Source organism: Plectropomus leopardus, chromosome 2 (genome assembly GCF_026936395.1).
Source record: "Plectropomus leopardus strain MGB_pleo_1.0 chromosome 2, ASM2693639v1, whole genome shotgun sequence".
NCBI lineage: Eukaryota > Metazoa > Chordata > Actinopteri > Perciformes > Serranidae > Plectropomus > Plectropomus leopardus.
Window position 1 is genome coordinate 23,428,657 of NC_142177.1, and position 13,572 is coordinate 23,442,228.

The 13,572-nt window shown below is 37.0% G+C and overlaps 1 protein-coding gene across 1 annotated transcript in view; it reads left to right on the top strand.

Moving 5' to 3' along the window:
* Positions 1-13,572, top strand: part of LOC121957005 (suppressor of tumorigenicity 7 protein-like) — a 93,409-nt gene that overhangs the window by 50,394 nt on the left and 29,443 nt on the right. The window lies entirely within an intron of this gene.

Genomic DNA, 13,572 nt, shown 5'->3' on the forward strand with positions numbered 1-13,572 from the left:
GATGAGGGAATTTTCAGCCTCAGTGGAACATGTGGGAGTAGCTAGTTACTGTATATTCATTTGAAGCCTTTGACTGTATTTCAACTGAAAGAGGGCCGGTTGGAGGTGGGTATCGCCGCTTGTGTTACTTCAAACAATGACAAAAAAGTTATGAATAACCCCAGTTTAGTTATGATTTTGTCTGGAGAGCCCCTGAGTTCACACGCACATGCTTCATTTATACACAGTGCTGTTACAAGATGATAAGCATTGTGTTTCCTAACATTTTGACAGCTTTGTAGAGAGAAAACAGAACGCAGCAGGAGGAGGGCGGTCAAAAAATGCAGTGACGTTCCTCCTAATGTTCCTGTCAGATGATACAATATGTATGGCAGGTAAGTTAGCTCTATATCAATAAGCAGGGACAGAGAGTAATAGCATAAAGGCGTAAAGCTGGACGGGCTTGTCTCTCCGTCTCTCTCAGTCACCTGTCCGCAGTCAGAGCCTCTTGGAAGATTTGCTGCCGGTCGGGGAATTCGTGGCTGAACGATGCGTCAGGGGTTGTCATATAAAATGTGAGTGCTTTCCCCTGAGTAATTTAATCACAGACTTTTATGGAGGCATCAGCCAGCATACTGAGAGACAGAGTAAAAGGATTGTAATTGGACTTCTTTCATTCAAAGTAATATATGGAATATGTGGTATAATTACAGCGCCCGGTAATGGTCTGTGGCCCACTGAAATGCTAACGCGCAGTGATTGGTTTAATGTGTGTTCATGAGGGGGAATTTGCACCATATTGACTCGAGACTTTTTCTTTGGTGGTATTTCGTTTAGGCTTGTCAGACATTATCATGTGGCTTTCATAACCTCCCAACGACTCATTGCAACCATTTCAGGATGATAGAATGATTGAAAACTTTGTCTTCTCAATAAATGAAACTTAACTGAAATGGTCCATTATGTGCCAAATGAGTAATTTGTGTGGGCGATGTCTAAGGTCAACTGTACCATCATTAAAACGCTCTTGAATAGTCTGGAAACCCTCTTATGCAACTGTGATGTCTGAATACAAATTGCTGTTGAATTTATGGCTTGTTAGCTACTTTCATTAAACAATCAATGACAAGAAATTTTAGTCAGCAAATTATTTTTTGTACTGTATATTGTAGTGCTGACAGAAAGGAGGACTACATAACTCAACCAAAATATCTTTATTGTATTTTGTGTTGATCCATATTATGAGGTGAGACAATGACAGAAATCTCACAAATGGTGATTACGATTTAAGTGAACTATATGTTGCTGATATTCTTGAATGCTGTGCATTCATATTCCTTCTCCAAACAAGTTGTAATTGTTACCAAGCAGTTTAAATATCCATCTCTACTTGTCTTTTGGTTGACAAGGTTTGTTATTTCTGCAGTAAAACATTTGAAGTTTTATTTTGCAGTATTATGTTAACTGTAAAATACAATCTATAATCTGTAATCTGTAACTGTACAATGTATTGCTATGTATGTATTTTCTTACTTCCCATACAGTTTTATTGAAACAGGATGTATTAAATACAAAAATAAGTTGAAAACAGTATAATAATAATACAATTAGAGAGACATGACTTATATTAAAAAATTATACTAAGTAGTGTTAAATAAGTGTTAATGTGTTATATCTGTTACATGTCTTCTTGTATGTTAAATTTAAAATAATTATTCAAATCAACTTAGACACCAATTGAAATAATTTCTCAACTAATGATTTTGAATGAAGACTAATGTAATGTAATGTTAAATACTGCATCCAAAAGCAGTAAAAACACAGAATAAAACAGTTTCAAGTTTTTTTAAAAAAACTGTATTTTTCAGTGTTTTTTTGTTTGTTTTTTTTCTTATCTCGGAGGAGCTGCTAACTATGGTGGCCAACGCAAAAATGCAAATGACCCTATCAAAACCTAGTGTTTTTTCCATTGTGGGCTACTGTAGAAATATGGCAATTCTTATTTTCAGGTCATTGTACTCTAAAGAAAACAAAATATTATGTACCCTAAATCCCACATGCTGAATATGATTAGTGAACAAGTGTGTTAAACAGGGAAATCTCTGATTTCTCTAAAATTCCATATTAATTCATTTACAGACATAAAATATGTTCACAAATATAAAATTATTTTCATTATTTATTCATTTTTCTCATCACTGATCGACATTCTAGTTATCATGTTTACTGAGCTCATCATACAACCTGTAAACAGGAATATTTTTCTGATCTTTATCAGTGTGTGGTCTACCACCTTGAAAGTACCACGACGCAGTGGTAACTCCTTGTTCCTGACAAATCGTTCATCAAACACTAACTGCATTTGCGCTGACAGAGAAATAATTCTTTACTGGAAACAGGGCAGTTCCTGGATGTCTTGGGAGTTGTCATGCTGCATGCTACATGTTTACGGTACCTTGGGCCTTTCCATCCACATCAGCCAACTCGTTTTTCTGTTTCTCAGCTAAACCAATCAGGTGAATCTGCTGTCCCACACAGCATCTGTGCACTGTTTGTGTGTGTGTGTGTGTGCGTGCGTGCGTGTGTGCACGTGCCAGCATGCCAGCACAAGCATCACTTTAACCATAAAGTATACAGCATATTTTATGTAATGGTGATAGAAAACTCAAAACGACAGAGCAGTGTTTTACAGTTATTTTCCCCCACATGGATTTGTCTGAGAGATTTTTATTTGTGTCATGTGACCTCATCTAGATGAGCGCCAGACCTCTGCTCCATATATACAAGGAGGAGGAATGCATTTTGCCTAACAATTAGCAGTGTAATGTAACCTGATGACGGCGCCACCAGAACGTTCAAAACATTAGGTCTAGTCACACTTTCCATCATCTCGCTCATCATGAAACATTACTGAAATGAGATCCAGGTTGAGAGAGAGAGAGAGAGAGAGTGTGTGTGTGTGTGTGTGTGTGTGTGTGTGTGTGTGTGTGTGTGTGTGTGTGTGTGTGTGTGTGTGTGTGTGTGTGTGTGTGTGTGTGTTTGTGTGTCAGAGAGAGAGAGAAGCAGAAGAGGACAGCGTTTCACAATCCTCAGATAAACTCAATGTGACAAGATGGTTACTTTCTCCCTCTGCTGTGACAGTTAATTCTGGACTAGGAAAAATGTCAAAAATGTTTAGCTGTGCTTGAGCGGAGTTAATTACAGAGGCCAGGGCAACTCAGTCTAGGGCTGCTAATGGCCTTGACTTACAGATAAAGCCCCATTTACCAAGACTGTTTTTTTTAGCTACTGATCTAATTTTCTTAAAATCAAACATTTTGGCAGCAGCAATTAGATTGTTACTGTTTAGGTTAGACTCTAGATTACAAAGCAGCCTGGTTTTCTTGTGCAATAATCAAAGCAATGCAATTGTTCAGCTGTGCAGTATTCTTCAGTATCTAATTCACTCTTACCAGCACTGTTGAATGTATGTTTAACAAATGATGCACATGTTGTTTATATTTCTTCTTCTCGTTTATGTTTATGTATTTAGTGTTGTGCCATCATGCACATATTTTATATATACAAACCTTGAAATAATATTCTAGTTTTGTACATTGTAATGTACCATAAGGTACATTTTTCAAATATTTTTTCACGCACTTTACATACTGATACTATAATTTGCATATTTTATATTTTTAAGGATTTTACATATCGGCCAACCCGTTCTCATTCAGAAGTTGTCAGTCCACCACGTGTGTTTGTTGCACTAGGAAATAAACATAAATAATCAAAATGTTGGTGATTACAAAAGGGTTACATATGAAATCTTGTCAATAAAAAGTTTACGTGTTGAATAAACAATTATTATTAAAAAAAAAAAAATCCAGAAATTACCAACAAATTAGTAAAAAGTACAAGAAAATTACCTGAAAATTAACACACAAAAAAACCAAAGAAAAGAAACAAAAAGTAAAAGTAAAAAAAAAAAAAAAAAAAGAAAAAAACTTCTCAAAAAACTTGTGAAAGGCGTCTAAATGCAGCACAGAATAGTGATGCCGATCCAGGTTTCAAAGGTTTAAAATGATTCTGTAACTTACATCATTTTCAACAGGGTAACTGAAACAGTACACTTCCTGTAAAAAAGAAAAAAGAAAAAAAAAGGCAGTGTATTTTGAAGAGACCATGCATGTAACAGGTGAAAATTGATGAAGTTCATGAATTTTCAAGTTCAAGTTCATGTATAATGCACATATTTTGTAATGTTATCATTTTACTTACTTCTTACTGCCATTGTTATGATTTCTTCCTGATAAAATTATCTATATTTTACATCAGCACAGCGGAAATGTATCACAATTTCCATCCAGGGATCAATAAAGTATTCTGATTCTGATTTTGTTTCACCTGCCATCAACAACTTTTTTGTTACCTTTTTATAATTAACATTTGATTTAACTCTATGTGTGTTTGTGCACAGTGTTATGCATAAGGGTTGGACAGATGCATGAGAAGCAAAACCACATTTGTGCATAAAATATCCTCAACACTAGTTTGACATTCATGCTCCTGTCAACTGTCAACACCTGACATTCAGACCCTCTGACCGCCTATAAAACTCACCCTCCTTTGCATGTGTGTCTCTCTTTGTCTCTTTCCTTCCTTTGAGGTCAGTGAACCACAGTGTTAGTGTTTTCAAGCCGCCCTTACATGTCTTTGTGGTTGCATCACTTCCTCCTCACAGGTCCCTTCGGCACTGCTGCATTGACACGTAAAAGTCTATGAAACAGCAATCAAGACATCAGTAGCACAGGGGCCGGAGCCAAGTGAACCTAGTCCCAGAGATCGGGACCCAGAGATGGCCCGTGAAATGAGTTGGAGTTGAAAAATCACCGGGGGGATATTCCACGCTCCACTGCCAATTTCACTATCATAATCAACCTCAGCTTGTAGAGCGATATTATAGGGCCAACTATTTTCGCTGACACTCTAACTGTGCATAGATTTTTGTGGTGCAGGAGATAAGAGAGCAGATAGGAAGTGTGCGGGGGCTGAACTGTAGATTGTGCAAAAAAAAAAAAAAGTGCTGAATATTTGTTAATCTGATCTTAAATGTTCTTGTTTAAATTTGTAAATTAGTTTTTTGAGATTGAAGCTTGGTTTGCATGTATTAATTACACTCAGATGCTGACATTGTTCAAAAACTTTTAAAGGTCCAGTGTGCAGGTTTTAGGGGGATATATTGGCGTGAGTATGTTTTCTTTAGTGTACAATCACCTGAAAATAAGATTTTTAAAAATTTTTATGTTATCTTAGAATGAGCTTTTTCTATAGGGAGTGGGTCCTCACCCACGGAGATCGCCATGATGCGCTGACATGTTTCTACGGTAGTCCAGAATGGACAAACCCAACACTAGCTCTAGATAGGATCATTTGTGTTTGCATGTCGGCCACCGTCGTTATCAGCCCCTCTGCAACAAGCCGAACAGCATCAAAGACACCCAGAGCTTTTAATGTGAAAGTGTTTTTTCAGTGTTTTTACAGGTTAAAATCACAGGGTCTATTGTTTTGGAGAGGAAGAGACTTCTGCCGATAATTTGGCTCTTCACTCTCAATCAAAAGACAAATACCTCTCAATATCTTAAATCAATAAATATATATTCAGGTTTATTGGCACAGAGATACCTTCGAATTAACAAAAAACATATTACCATATGGCACAAATCAGGCCACCTGGCATCTGTAACGGCTTACTGAGATACTTCATAACTTTTTTGTTTATTTTTTATGAGATATGGTTACATCGTAAAAAATAGTTCCCCGCTGGAAATACACATCTCGAAGTGAATTTCCATATGACAAAAAGTACCTTGAAAGTGGTTTGTTTTTCTAGTATTCTTACAGGTCTGAGGTTTATTGTAAACCACAGATGGGTAAAGTACAAGTTATGATTTCCCCCATTTTATTTTGTTTTTGACTGACTGTACTCTTTCATGATGTTCTCATAACTGCAACAAGCCACACAGCTGAGACATGGGGAAAAAACCTAAAACATCACTAAGTAGTCCCTGATGTTTCTGGTCCTGATATAAGAGACTACAAATGGCTATGTTTGCTGATCTTACACATCGATGTGTATATTATTGTGAATGTGCTCTGAAAAAATGGCAATTGCAAGCCGGGGTTTTCTTCAGAGGGCATCAGTCTCTGTCATGGACATTTATGGACTAATTGTGCATTTTGAGCAAAACCTCAGACAAACATAAATAAGTAGTGGTACTGTAAGGTAATTGTGAAGTACATGTAATTATGTTTCTAATTTCAAATTGGTATGTTGCACCAGTTTACCTGAGAAAACACAGTAAGCTGTAACTAATGGGTTATTGTCTTTGCGCCAATAACGTCTTATGCAGATTAATCAGCAGAGATTTGCTGAGAAATTGCTTAATATGCACATTCACAGATATTTAGGAAGTAAACTTTAGACATTGGTTCATTAATATAATATCCAACAGCTTGTTCTAAAGTAACTGTAATTTATGAGTTATTTATCCATTAATTTACTACATTTAAGTTACTAATTTGTTCATTCCATAGTACTTGCTCAGATTCAATGTTTGTAAAATGTCACTGAAATGTCTTGGTGGTTTGGGATATGTAAGCTAAAGCTATAGTCAGTTTCTTAAAGCCTTGAATGTAAAGTAGAAATTTACATGGGTAATTGAACAGTTTGCAGCTTTTGTGTTTTTCAGCTGTCAAAAATTAAAACTATAAGATGATTTTCTGTCTGCAGACACACTGATATGAACACATCATTAACAACATCAATAACTTGGTAATTTTAGTCCTTCTTTTACTACAGTGGACTTGTGAACCAGTTGGGCAGTGTACACATTTATGATTGTATGCTCAAGGATCTGTCGTGGTTGCAGTGATTTATAACTTCTCTTAACCAGCTGGCAGAGGCCACAAGCTTTCCGGAAATTGACTCATTTTAAAAGAGCCTAGTGTGTAGAGGGCCACGTTTTGGCCCTCAACATGGTCTATAAACTGACATCTATAGAAAAGTTTGTTTTTATTTGGGAAAGGAGCATCTAGAAATTAATTCCATACCTGAATATGCTATGATCCACCAAAGATAGGCATGATACAAGATTAATAAATCCCCATCTTCGCTGCCATCTTGACTGTAAGGGGGTAAGGATACTTCAACCTGACGTGCTGCATTTCTGCTGCCATGGCTATGTATGCCAGTTAGGATTGACATAGATCAAAGATTTGTGGCTGTTTTAGTTTATCAGAAATACATTCATTCCTATAATTATACTGCATATTCAGAGGCCAACACTGTAGCGTGTCTGCTGGTATAACCTGAATTGTGTAGAGAGGTTGTGATCAGCTCGGGCGACTTTTGCAGCCAGATTACAGGCAGAGATCTGTACTTTGAAATAGTGAACTTTTCTAGTTCTTTTTTTATACCATAATTTTTTTTACATCACTGTCCCCATGAATTTTAATGATTTGATTGTTCAGCGGAAGATCACATTTTACCTTTTACTCATAGAGGGGCTTTTTCCTCAATGAAAGTTACACCTGCATGTTGTCTTGAGTGTAACAGATTTAAAGGAAGCTTAAACTGTTTCACAGAAGGAGGTGGAGAATGAGGAACACAAGACAAATATTTGTTCAGCAGACTTTGTTCAGTCATATAGCAACGAGTGTTTAAAAAAATTGTAGATCAAAGAGACATCCAGCTCTTAGCCATATTTTAGTCTTCACATCAGGTGTTGTAATATTGTGTTGGCCTGCTCAGAAGTACTGGAACCTGATCTGACAGTCTTTGTGTTTCTCTTCTATAGTTGAGTCTGAAATATGTTTTAATACATTGGCCATAGAAATATAGGTTACAATTATATGCCTGTAAAACCAATTGAATATAGATTCAAACACTGTATCACAAGACTTCATAACAAAAAAAACAACACAGAAATTATTATTTTTCCTAATAACATCCATCCAAAAATATCTCCCTGAAATCCCTACAAGCTCTGTCAGAGACTACAGCAAGAGACCTTTGAAAATCTATGTACACCAGATAAAAAGCTCCTGCCTCAATATGTGTCTGTGTGTTAGAGAATGGCCTTTCTTACTGTAAATCTCCAGGACATTGCGCAGATCTCTCCGGCAGCCAAAGCCAGTCATCTTCATTCATTTGCAATGTACATCTGCCTTTGGTATGAATATGGCTGTCAGTCCCGTAAAGACCATCACAATAGAACACGCTCATTAGTATTGTGTTGCACTGTGCTTCAGCATCAAGCGCCTACCACCCTTGACTAATTTTCTGTTTGTATCGAGAAACAAAAGCTCTCCAAATCCCCCCGTGGGCTCCGGAGTGGCTTTACTGCACATCAAACTACGCCAATTACCTTTTGCATGATTAATTGGACCAATTAGAATTAGCAGAGGAAGAAAATGATTCTTGGCAAGGTGCGAAACATTAATTAGTCACAAAAAAAAAACGTTTATTAGTGTTCAAATTTAATCTCACAGAACACAATGGGATTAAGAGGAAAAGACAGTTAATATGTGGCGTGTTCAATCACTCTCTGCTGCAGATGGAATAATGAGTGTCACTGCTTGCATTGTGCTCCATCACACACACACACACGCACGCACACACACACACACACACACACACGCAGCCTCCATCCTCACCCACAGTTACTGTACTGTTAGAAAACACCCATCTTCATCCATCATACAAAGTGGCAGTTGTAACACAAACATTCCAGCTCTGATTGATGAGTCAAGACCATACAAATGACTTATACACAGTAATCCCGTACAAGATTTATGGCCCAAAGGCGATGCATTACAAATTTGCAATAACAAAATCAACAACAATAGCAGCGGCAGCAGCACCAACAGCTAATGGTGATTTAGCTGTGGCAGCATTTATAATGGTACAGTATGGCATCGGTAATAACAACGTTGCATTACAGTAGTTTACACATTGTGTGTGTAGCATGGGAAATGACAGCCTCAGGGCAGCTGTTTATGATGGTGAAAAAAGCATGCAGGTACAGTATGGGCAGTGAGGAGTGTGTGGGTGTTTTCTCACAGTTTGAACATTCACGCAATAAAAAACAACAACACAGGGAGCGGCTTCACACTGAGCTAAGCCTTGGCCTATAAAATTTGTTGTAATCTGCACACACACACACACACACACACACACACACACACACACACACACTGTACATGGTTGCAGATTAAGTTTATTAGAAAATGACTGCAGACATTTGTTTCTTTTCAAGGTGGTTAGCAAAGTCCATTGTAATCCTTTCTCTCTCCCTCTATCGCTGTGTGTGCATGCGTGCGTGCGTGTGTACATGCATGCATGCGTGTGTGCCTGTGCGTGCATGCGTGTTTGCATCGTTTCAGGGGAAGCACCCAAACAAGTAATGAAAAAATGAGAGTTAGAGGTGAATTATGAAACTTCAAGAAATCACACTTGTGTCTTTCCATTTCATAAACACAATCTAACAAGGCAGCTGCTTCAGTAATGAGAACATTTGCTGGTTTATAATCATAAGTTTATCAGCAGAATGTGTGTGTGGTTTTGTCACTTTTCTCTTGTATCACAACGGCAAAATGTTCCCACATGAGGTTACTGCTATGCATGTACTACACACAGTATGCAATCAAAACATTGTTTTACATTGCACATAAATGTTCTGTGAGTGTATCCCAGTGGCTCACAAATCCACTGGTCACACTGTCCCAACCCATAGTGGCACTAGCTGTCGGCTCAGCCACCTCCATGTTGAGAACTGTGTGCAGGCAATCCAGGCTCAGAATCATAGATATGTTCTGAATGTTACATACAGCTCTTATATTTTTTGGGACATAGGATTTTCACCCTGGAGACTGCTGTTTGTGTTCTTTGTGAAACCAAAAGTCAATGATGACTTCTTTGAACTTACATACGTAAGTTAACTTTCGTAACATACTTAACTTTTGTCACATTCATAATGTAGGCTAAGTTAACTGTTTGAAACCTTAGGAAATTGGTTGATTGATTGCCCAACAATTATCAAGAAAATAATGAGAAAAAAAAACAGTTACAAGAAAAATCTCTGAAAATGAGCACACAAAAAAAGAAAAGTAAAAAGCAAAAACAAACAACTAAAAAATAAATGTGTATTTTTTTTCTGGAACATTTGCTCCTGTTTCAAAGGGTTAAATAGCTTGTGAATGGCATCTGAAGCCATTCACAAGCTATTGGCAACGAAACTTTTGTAAATGCAGGTTTCAAGGGGTTAACTTGTGTATGTGACTTAAGTTCTATGTACTTATTTTAACCCAAACCATGATCTTTTCCTAAACCTTACCAAGTAGTTTCAATGCCTGTAACCAAACTGCATCTGTTTTACACCACATGTTTAAAAAAATGATATGTTGGGTATAAACCTGCTGGTCTACTTGTGAAGTCTGCAGATTCAAGGCTTTCAGAAAACACCCAGGGCCAGAGCCTGTGGCGTAATGTTTGCGCTTTATAGCTGAGCTATTAGCCAGTTTAAGTGGGGATGCAGTTACTGTTGTTTGCAAAATGTCCAAAATGTGTTGCCGCTGTAAACTGCCATCCCTCTCCATTTCCTGGGTCCAGACCCAGACACTGTCCTATCTAGACTGAGACTTATAACTGAAAAATTATTAAGAAATGTTACATTTTGACAAAGCATTACTGTTTCAACCAGCAGCATTTATAGCAGTGGTTTAGCTCACGTGATGCAACTCAGCCAATCAAATCAATGCATTCCAATGATCACTGCAGCTCATACACAGCTGGAGAAATAAAAGGTGACATAAAAAAATAATAATAACATAAAATAAAAAATACTCAAGTAGTTCCACAAAATTGTTCTTAAGCAAGCCTGCTTGAGTAAATGTGTACTTGCTTACTCTCCACCACTGAAGATAAACAAGCCAACAGTGGCATAATTGAACACAGGTCCAGATCAGAGCTTTTAGCCGAATATATCTGAATGGTGAAATGTTATTCTTTGCTAAGAAGTCACTGGTATCGTTTGCTGGCAAATCAGTTCTAAAATCTCATTTCTTTTTCTGTTTTATATGACTTATATGAAAATCTTTTGAGCAGAAGTGATATAGTAGAGCAATAATGTCCAGCACTAATTTAATACCTTATTACCATAAGCCTGGTGCAATGCATGCATAATAAATTGTTGTATCTTTTACACGGCTCAGGCATATGGTTGGGAGACCGGATTCTCTTCAAACTGCACCAAATTTGCATGATAGGATGTGAGAGTTGGATGGATTTGGGGATTATATGAAACACAGCTTCCATTTCCAGTTCATTGTACTAAGGAGAGGTATCACATTTACACAGATGGCAAGGAACTTGGAAATGCACAGCTTCTGTGAAACACAAAATGTGCACGGAAGAGAAAAAAATCACTTCAAAGACAGAATCTATACAGTTTTCTCCCTCCAAAAGAAAATGTGTCTTTTTTCAGCAGTCTGTATTTTTTAAATGGTCTGCAGCTTTCTGCAGCTCAGATGGGGCTGATCAATGTTGTTAGTAGTCTTTAAGCTGCATGGTTACAGTCTCACAATGTGTTTCATGGGAGGTTCTAGAGACCCTGCCTGGACAATCGTGATGTCTATTATAGTTAGATCATTCTAGAGGTCAGTCCAGGGAGCATATTACTGCACGGTTGACTGGTATCACCCTGACAGTCTACAACCATCTAACTGTATTCTGATGTTGCAGTGGGCACTGATATGCATTGTATAGGAACAGATAGTTTTCTTTAGGGAAGTCAGTTGTTATGAGCCCTTTTTATTTTTTATGATTCTTTTTGTTAAATCATGAAAATGAATGTCCTTATAATGTTCTTCAGTCAGTATTCCAAATTACATAATTACATTTTTTGTTTAAGAAATGGCATAAATGTGTTTTGCTTCTATGTTGTCAATCATCTGATTTGACAAGGAGTGCAGCATTTAAAGCACTGATTATTGTATTTAAAAAAAAAAAAAAGCTTTGTACTTTGCAAGTCATCATAGTTTATGCTTTCAAAGTACATCTTTATTGTTGAATATTTTTGTCATACCAAGCAAAGGGGAAAAAAACAGATGCAATTAAATAGCAGACGCTTCAGACAGATGTTGTCGCTGTGCTTGAGGAGCATGAGCTTTACTTAACCCAGATTTTAGTTTCATGCAAAAAAGGGACTCACACGAATATGAAAGGTAACCTGTCTCCCACATGCTGTCAGTTTGAATCTGGTTGCTTCTGACATCTGACTCCGTATTCGGCCACAAATACCAGTAGCAAGGTAAAGTTGATTTGTAGTGACGTCAGGGACAGGGGATTAGCCATGTTAATCAGCAGTGTTTTCTCCAGGTGACACTAAAGTGTCTTGTTCCGCTGTAAAAGGTCAGACACACAGTGGTGGAACTAGCTGTGGTTCAATTTGTTGTTTTGTTTTCCGTCAGTATCCAACAGCCATCACTTGTACTGTTCGCTGTGCTGACAGGAGTGACAGAGATGGTTGTTTGAATCTAACTACAGTGATTAACTGAGAGCACGTATATGTATAGAATCCATCTCAACGTATAAAAATAATCTGAGTTTCAGTCCTTCTGCCACTCTTTCTTTGGTTCTGGGGGCGGTTCTGCAGTTGGAGTCTATGGCAGCCCATATATATCACATTTACCGAACAAAGTCACATTAATTGCCATCTTACTAAAAGAAATTGTCGTGTTTTTATATATCAATCAAAGGTTAAGGTTTTATTTCAACATTGGGGGTTTGAGGGTCCTTTGCCAGAACATTTTGAGCATTGAATAATGTCCTTAATGTCCTTCATTCTTGAATTTTTTAACAGTTTGTGCCTTTTCTGCATGAATTTATGGTGCAGATGTCTTTAAATCAGCAAATACAGTTACAATATTACATTGATTGAAAATAATGTGGTCAGTGGCAGCCAGTTAATTTGAGTGCTACTTATTGTTATTATGATCTATTTATTTATTTTAGGTTTTTGTTTGTTTGTTCTCTTAGTGTCTTCACAGTTTGTAAATAATGCTGTTGGGATGCCTGCCTCTACAATAAGTTAGAAATAGAATTTAAATATCCTGAACAATCTCGCTGTAGTCTAAAAATTAATTTGGCCTTAACATTTTTCTTTTTTAGAGATGCGTTCTATCTCTAAATTATATTCCTGGATCCTGTTTCAAATTGCTCGAAAGATGCGTAAAAAGAGCTTACATATAATGTAGTGCTGTCACATTACAGGGGTTTCTATTTTGATACAATACCATAAAATTAAGATTGAGGGCGTACAATTTCATTTTTTTATTTTAAAGATAAATAAAGCATGGCACCTTCTGCAGAATGACTGTAGTAAACATTACCAATAGGAGAGAGCAAGAAAGTGCAGCCACTACCAGTGTGGAAAATGAGTAATGGAACTGTTTCACATATACAGAAAGGTAAATAGACCTATAATTAAATTTCTTTTTTTGACATGCTAATATAATACATTCACACAAAATTTATCACAAAATAAATAA